Below are 8544 nucleotides of genomic sequence, written 5' to 3' on the forward strand. Positions count from 1 at the left end.
GCTTTTTTAAAGAAAATATATTCTATGAATGTGTGATGAGTCTTTTGACAGACGCACATTTCCTGGTTAAATATAGACGTTTATTCAACATCTTTAAATGGACATTGAAAAATCTTGTTTTTGAGCCAGTTTTGAATATCTTTTCGATGGTGCATATATAGTCATCTTTGAAACATCTTTTCAAGGACAAATGCTTGCTTGGTAGACTCAATACTTAATGCAACTTCTGCTGTGTCGCCCATGTCTGGTACACCTTTAATGTCTGTTTTAAACCTTGTACAACTGAACACCATCCGCTGTGATAGATCATGTCACCAAACCACAGTAAACATACAATGTAATTATATAGCAGTATATACTTGAGAAATGTATAATATCTGCAAAATCAAACTTCACAAAAATAATCATCTTACAGAAGTCTTTGTTTTGCCAACTGTTGCCAAGTGGGATTATATTAGGTCTCTTCAAATAACATCAACAGGATAGCACTTTATGTAAAGTAGTCTTATTCAAAGCTATGATTTGATACATAAATATTAATTGAATCCTCCCTGTGATGTGGCTGAAGCTCTCTCTTTCTGAAGTAGCTGCTCAAGGCTCCCCACTTAGCGGCTTTGTAGAGTGATGTAGCTCATTGTTTGGTAAGTAATCTACCAGAATGTAATTCAGAGGAGTGAGTAAAGTATGGACTGGTTTAAATCTTTAAGCCATTTGTTCCTCATCAACTACAAACTGATTCCTCCAACAGAGTGACCTTCAGTAACTCAGACAAACATCTTACGGCCTCTTTGTCCCAGCGTCTGAGGAAAACTTGTCACTTGTCATCATATTAACATTATCAAGGCTACTGGTAAATGGTAAATGAACTTGAGCTTGTATAGCACATTTGTAGTTTTTACACAGCAATCACACCTTCTCATTCACACACTGATGGCAGAGGCTGCTATGTAAAGAGACTATCAGAAGTAGCTAATATCATTCATACACATTCATACACCGCTGACAGAGCAGCAGGAGTAACTTGGGGTTAAGTGTCTTGCCCAGGGACACATCGGACTTGTATCTGCAGGAGCTGGGGATCGAACCCCCAACCTTTCACAGTGAAAAATGACTGACTCAATTGAGCCACAGCGGCCATTAAAGCTCATAACTGATAGAGGATATAGCTTCAAATACAGATAGCTTCCAGTGAACATCATCAAAAGAGGGGTGCCTCGAAAAAAGATAACCTCCAAGTGCATTCACTTATCTTGCCTGTTTTCACATTTAAATTGGCAGTGAATACTTTTAAACTGTGTGTGACATGGATGGGGGTATTCATTAATTAACATCTCCAGACTCACACAATTGTCCACTAGCAGAAGAAAAGGGAAGAAATTACTATCCAGCATTTGTCATTTCTTCGGTTTTACCCTTACTCCTAAGTTGGATCAAAGTACAAATCAAATGTACGCGCGGACTCACGCACGGACTCGCGCGCGGACTCGGCCACACGTCTATTTTATTTTATTTATTTATTTATGGCTGTGTCTGATTAAAATGGCTTAAAATGAGCTGTAATGTCAGAAAAGTAGCTGTCATATTCTGTGTTTTTCTCTGATGTGCGGCCGCGGACTCGACTGCGCGTCTCTCTTTCTCTCTCTTTCTCTCTCTCTCTCTCTCTCGCTCTCTCTCTGTCCGCCTGTTTGCAAACTGAGCACGCTTCATAATAATATAAAGCGTGCATGTGTTGTATTACGACGTTATGTACAAGTGGTAATCGTGCTTAGGCACGGATAGTCCTGTGTAGTGTGACCGGCCAGCCATTATGAAAGTCACTGATGACTCAGTAGTGGGGGGGGGGGGGGGGGGGGGGTAAAAATAGTAAGGCTTTGTAGATCAGAATCAAAAGGCTCGCTAAATAAACCCTTTAATAAAAGGAAATCAAATACTTTGATTTCTTTGTTCTACTTTATTTGTTTTTTTATTTGTACACATAATGGTATGTGCACGAACAGAAAAAATGCATCTTAATAGTTAGTATTTCCAAAAGGATTCATGCTGAATAACTGTCATATAATACTAACATTGAGAGCGCCTCAAATATCAAAATGTATTAAGAAAGAGGGAAAATTGAAACACCATACTGTATTCATATACACAGAGAAAAACAAAACAGAGAAATGGAGAAATACAAGACAAATCAGGATCATCAGATCCCACTGATTATAACATACTAGATGTTTTTATAAAGAAGGTCGGATGTCAAAGTTCTCCTTTATATCATCTGAGAGTACACCACAGAGAGGCTGTATCAAGCAGCCCAACACAACATTTACAATCAAGCTTATTTTAAAGCCATTATGAAAGTCACTGATGACTCAGTAGTGGGGGGGGGGGGGGGGGGGGGGGGGGTAAAAATAGTAAGGCTTTGTAGATCAGAATCAAAATCAACAATCATGTTTTTTTTTCATAGTTTACAAAAAAAAGTGGAAAATAGTAAAAGCTGTAGATTAAAAAACAACAACAACACACATTGTCATGAACATTTTCTATTTTAGGAATATTGTTCAGCCCTTGTTAACATGAAAAAGAAAAATCAGATAATGTGGCAATCTTAATCAAGGCCTCGGGCAAAAATATTCTGATTCTTTTTTCGAAGTCACGGGCTGCAAAAAATCCCCTCAAGGGCCGCCAATGGCCCTCAGGCCGCACTTCAGCGGTTTGACATCTGACAACATGCCAGATTTTACTTAAATATATTTATAGTTTTTACTCTTGTCTATAGCCAAGAGTAAAAAGTAACTGCTGACTTCTTTGCGGTGGCCATGAAGGTCAACTGTCTAAATAGCAGATGAAATATATTTGCAGCAGGTGAAATATTTAGACAGTTGAAAAAATCTATGAATAAACTCAATCTCCCAATTAAGATTTGGCTAAAGTTATTTGATAACATTATTCAACCAATCATTATGTGAAGTGTTGGGCTCTGTAATGAATAAGTGGCAGACACAACCTCAATTGAAAAAAAAGTCATCTGCTGTTCTGTAAGCACATCCTCAAGGTCAACAGAAACTACCCAAAACTGAGATGCAGAGCAGAGCTGGGGGGAATTCCTTCTGTCTGTCCACATATTCAAAAGAGCGTACCACATGCCTTTCTGAGCAACAGCCTCTGCCCAGAGACTGACCCCCTGAAAGATATAAAAGAAAGCTATCAACTCAAAAATAATCAACTTCCCCTAAAACATAATCATTACACAAACTTTCACACCACAACATTGTTAAAAATCAACATATTCAACACATACCATACACACTGCTCAACACCTCAACTCTCTTCTACCTCTCAAGTCACCTTTACTAAGCACCTTCTCTCCCTCCCCTTCTCTCTATCGCTTCTTTCACTTCTTTGGTATGTCATATAGTTTTGTGGTTTTTCTGATCGTAGTCTGATGTGTGTCTATTGATGTCTTAGTATTGTCTCTCTCTCTCTCTCTCTCGCATCTGCCTGTCTGCCCTTCTCTTCTTCTCTCAGTCCGAGGGAGATTCAGAGCACATTATTACTGCTATTCCACCTTGTGAACTCCAAGACAAGGCCTCCTGTCTGTCCAGGTTTAAAAATAGATCTGTGCTTAAATCTTGCCTCACTGTGGCCTTTTTCATGGGAAGTCTTTTAAAAAAGGCAAGGCTTCCCATTCAAGAGGCATGGTGACACGGAGCAAAGCCACAGGCAAAGCAACTTTAACTAACTCATGAAGCAATTCAAACAACTCAACTTTTACAAGAATAAACTCCTCTGAGTCATACCACCGACCTCTTATCATTCACAAAATGAAATAACAAGCATTTTATGAAAGAAACACCAGAAACATCATCAAACAGAGGGATTTATCAGTATAACACTGCAAATGAACACACAGCAGCTTGTGCTTTGTGGTCTGTTTTTTTTTTTGTTGGGGGGGGGGAGTTTCCAAGATTGCTGCAGTGTGACACTCAAGCACCTCTCAAAAACTAGATGAGCAGGTGACGACTGTCATTTTCATTATGTGTCATCTTAACATGTCTCAGAAGCATGAACACATCCATGGCACTAGAGACACAGTCAAAGCTCTGCCAGCCTGAGACGCTCTACAGTACATGCTGATGATATTTTATATATAAGTGCAACACAGACGTCTTAATTTCAAACACTGCCTGCTCCACAGTCTTTTAGCTGGACTAATAGACTGCAGGCAATGTGTTTCATATCTGTTGAGTCTGTTGCCTTCGGAAATCTGATTAGTAAAATACCTACAAATTGAAAATAAGATAAGATTAGATAAAACTTTATTGTCCGTTTGGATGAAAATGTGTCTTGCATTTCAAGCTCAGAGGTCCTCGCATCACAACCAGATCACTTCACATTTAAGACAGAAAAGACAGAATGTGAAAACAAGCTACATTAAAAATCACAGTGTAGAATCACAGGCAGGAGTGACATACATATTTAAGTACTGTGAGGAGATTGTCTATGAGAATGTAAAAGTGCTCACAGTCCAGGTGCAGCCAGGATCAGATAAGGACTGGAGCTGAGTGGGGTGGGGTGATGCCTGCATCTGCTCTAATTCATGTTCAGCAGTGCTATGGAGTGAGGAATGAAAGGATGTTTGTACTTGTTCCTCATATAAGCTCATATTCTGCATTGTTTATCTTACCTCTTAGTCAAGGTTTAGTTGCAGCTAAAGCAGCCTTTAAGGACAAAGCAGAATGGAAACTCTTACAGTACCACACTCAAAATAACAGAAACATGTTTCTGTTTATCAGTGAGACAAAGAGCATGTTAGTATTTCCTTATAGTTGAATCAATCAATCGATCATTATTTGTATAGCACCAATTCATAACAAATTATATCTCGAGACACTTGAGAAAAAGCAGGTAAAAGACCTTACTCTGTGTTATTTAATATAACAAAAGAGCAGGTTGAAGACCGTACTCATTGTTATGAAACATTTCCCTTTATACAAACAGCCTGTTAGCTGATGCTAAGCCTCAGTCACAATATTATCTGTCATTACATTATGTTTAAAGGAAGTGGCTGGTACACAGAAATGAGTGGATGGTAGATTAATAAGTTCATTTCCAACCCTTGCACTGATGTTGGTTGTAATCGATTAACTTTTTTTCAGTGTAAAGGTTGTTTTTTTTTTTACATTGATTTTCTAAAGCACCTCCTTACTAAAAAAATGGGAGTTTACATTTATCTGACTGCTTGTCTTCAGTGATAAAAAAGTGACTATGTGCAGAAAAGTATAAAATTGAGGGTGCATTGTGATGCATCGTGATATTGAATTGAATATTATCTGTCATTATATGACAGTTCAAATGAAACAACAACAAAAAAGTGTGGCTGCTATAAGATTCATAATGCGAAGGTTGGAGAAAGTGAGCAGACTAGTTGTGTTTCTATTTGTGGTTATGAAGAATGTGGCCTCAGTTTAAGGTGGTTAGAGAGCCAGGTGTATGATTATTAAACAAACTGTGCCTTTGTCTTCTTCCTGTTTGTTCTATTTGACTTAAAGTCCAAGCCTCTTAAAGAGGCCTGGGTCAATATCAGAGGGGTTTATGGTCATGAGATTTAAGTTGATGTAGATTTCAATTACTCCAGCATTTCACATTTAAAAGCTGCATGTCACCTAAACGGTCTAGTCTGATGTGGTTGTAAAAACTTTAGCACCAAATCTTTAGTTTAGTTCCCTACAGCCAAAGTATGAATGAGATGAATCACAGTGAAACCACAGAGAGAAGTGTTACTGGTCCTGCCAGTTTAGATGGTGATATTAAAAAAGTTCTGGCTTTCATACTGCAGGGTGTGATGAAATGCTCTCGCAGCTAATGATATTATCTGGAGAGCACACCACAGAGAAGCTGTATCAAGCAGCCCAACACAACATTTACAATCAAGGTTATTTTAAAGCCATTATGAAAGTCACTGATGACTCAGTAGTATTGAATCATGGGGTTGTTCTCCATCTGACGAGACTATAGGGAGTTTTCATTCAACATTACTCGCACAACATCCTCAAATTGGCAATTTCAAACATTAACTGAGCTTTTGAAAGAGGAATGAGCTGTCCTTAGATATTCCTAGAGGTAAGAAGGATTTAATAAGTGTCGTTTTGACTAAATATGCTCTTCATCAGGCTTGAAGGTGTAATTTGCGAGTCGCCATCTTAAATACACATAGACACACATGTGACCCAACACAGCTGAAATTCATTGTTTTCCAATCAGGTAATAAAAAAATGTTTTCATTGTCATAATTGCGTAAAGAAAACATATACAGCTATTTACATGAAGGTCATATTATAATTATTTGTACACATAATGGTATGTGCACGAACAGAAAAAATGCATCTTAATAGTTAGTATTTCCAAAAGGATTCATGCTGAATAGCTGTCATATAATACTAACATTGAGAGCGCCTCAAATATCAAAATGTATTAAGAAAGAGGGAAAATTGAAACACCATACTGTATTCATATACACAGAGAAAAACAAAACAGAGAAATGGAGAAACACAATACAAATCAGGATCATCAGATCCCACTGATTATAACATACTAGATGTTTTTATAAAGAAGGTCGGATGTCAAAGTTCTCCTTAAAAGCCCTTTGGGGCTAAAGTGTTTAGTGTGTGTATCCAGCTCACTTCTCTTTCAAAAGCAGAGAGTTAATATCTCCCCCCACCCCCCTCCCCCCATGTGGATTTTTCACAGTCTCTCTTCTGGTGTGATCTGTGGCTTGCCACAGAGAAGTGTACAGCGAGCGAGCTTTATGTGACATTGTTTCTCATGGTACTACGATGTTCAGCAACACGAGTCTTTAAAGATCAACTGGTCTTGCCAACATGTGCTAATCCACATTTAAGCATGTGTATACCCTACAATTACCTTTAATGTTATTTTCACCTTATCCAAAGTGTGTAAGAGTGTTTCAGGGTTACCACGAATGTTGGATTAATAGTTAAAAGGCAAGTGGAATACATCCCACGTTTTGCAAATTAAGCTTTCTTTGCAACACATTTTTAACAGTAAACAAATATTCAATCGAATAATGATAGGCTAAGCAGTTGCATGGAATGAACTCAAACATGCTATTGAATTCAGTTTTAATGGTTGTCTGGTACCGTGTTACTGATGTTTTGTCAAGTGTAATTTATCATATCTAAAGTCAATTTGATAATGTCTCTTACGGTTGATTCAACCAGGTAGCAAAAGATATCTGGGAAAGACGCTTCAGGCTGTCTTTCAAAACATGTTGGACAACAATTCCATCCTATTCTGTTCAGTTTATTAATATAACTTTCTTTGTCAATTGACAGCAATGAATCAATGTGGGAAATGACAGCTTGTAAGCACTAGCATCAGAGTTTTAAACCATGCATTTGTATTATTGGTGGCTGGGGGAAAGGTTTCTTTTCCCCTAAAGGACGCCCCGCCCCCAACTCTGATGCGACACCAAGAGTATCTATTGTGGGAACCCTTCACCAGAACAAGCCATTCATAACCCCTGCCATCCTAAACGAGGGAGATACATACAGTAGGTCAGTGTTTTGATTAAATGACAACATGACCATGGTGAGCAATGTGCTGAAGAAGGAAAAGTCCTCCTGAGCACCATGCATGATGACAAAGCAGTGGATGACAACAGTGTGACGAAGAAACAGGAAGTAATCCAGTACTACAACAAAATAAGTGGACACAATGGATCAGATTGTTTGCACATACTCGTATAAGCGGAGAACATGGCCCATGGTGCTCTGGTACAATGTGCTTCACTGCACCACACCCTGCTCATATGCATAGGTGTGACCAATGCACGGCAGCTTTTCATCTAGGAGCTGGGCAAACTTTGTCATGCACCATATTAAGAGACACATGGAGGGCATGTCTCCACTTCCAAAAGCTTATCATAGAGGACAATGGGAAGATGTGGGCTAAAAACACTAAAACACAGCCACCACCCAGCCACAGGAGGACATTTCATTAACAGTGAACTGTGTATGTTATGTGTGACCAAGTGTCATCATCTATTTAGATTATCTGCTACAAATACGCCCGAGCCAAAGTCATCCACACCAAAGAAAAGCAGCCTGGTTATGTTGATGATTGAACTTTGTTGTGGACACAGTGTACAAATTGTCCACTTCACTACTAGTGCTACTCATAGTACTAATAGTACTAGTAGTACTAGTAAGAGTCTAAATGTAGTAGTACTAGTACAACTAGTGCTACTAGTAGACATTTGTATACAGTACCAGTCAAATGTTTGGACACAGCTCTTTGAAATGCATGTTATTATCTTAAAGACATTTTGATCTAAAGGCTAATGCCTAAATGTTTGACATATGAGTAGAAACAGTTGATGTATGTATGTATGCATTTCTTTCCGAAAAATCAAATGTTTCATATTTTACTATTATCGTAAAATGTGGAACCAAAAGAGGAAGGAGGAGGGAGAAGCTTTTGGCTGGTGAAAGCAGTTTCCAGAGGGAGGAGAATGTGTAGTTGCACAATAGTCTG

The sequence above is a fragment of the Labrus bergylta genome, chromosome 1 (genome assembly GCF_963930695.1).
Source record: "Labrus bergylta chromosome 1, fLabBer1.1, whole genome shotgun sequence".
NCBI lineage: Eukaryota > Metazoa > Chordata > Actinopteri > Labriformes > Labridae > Labrus > Labrus bergylta.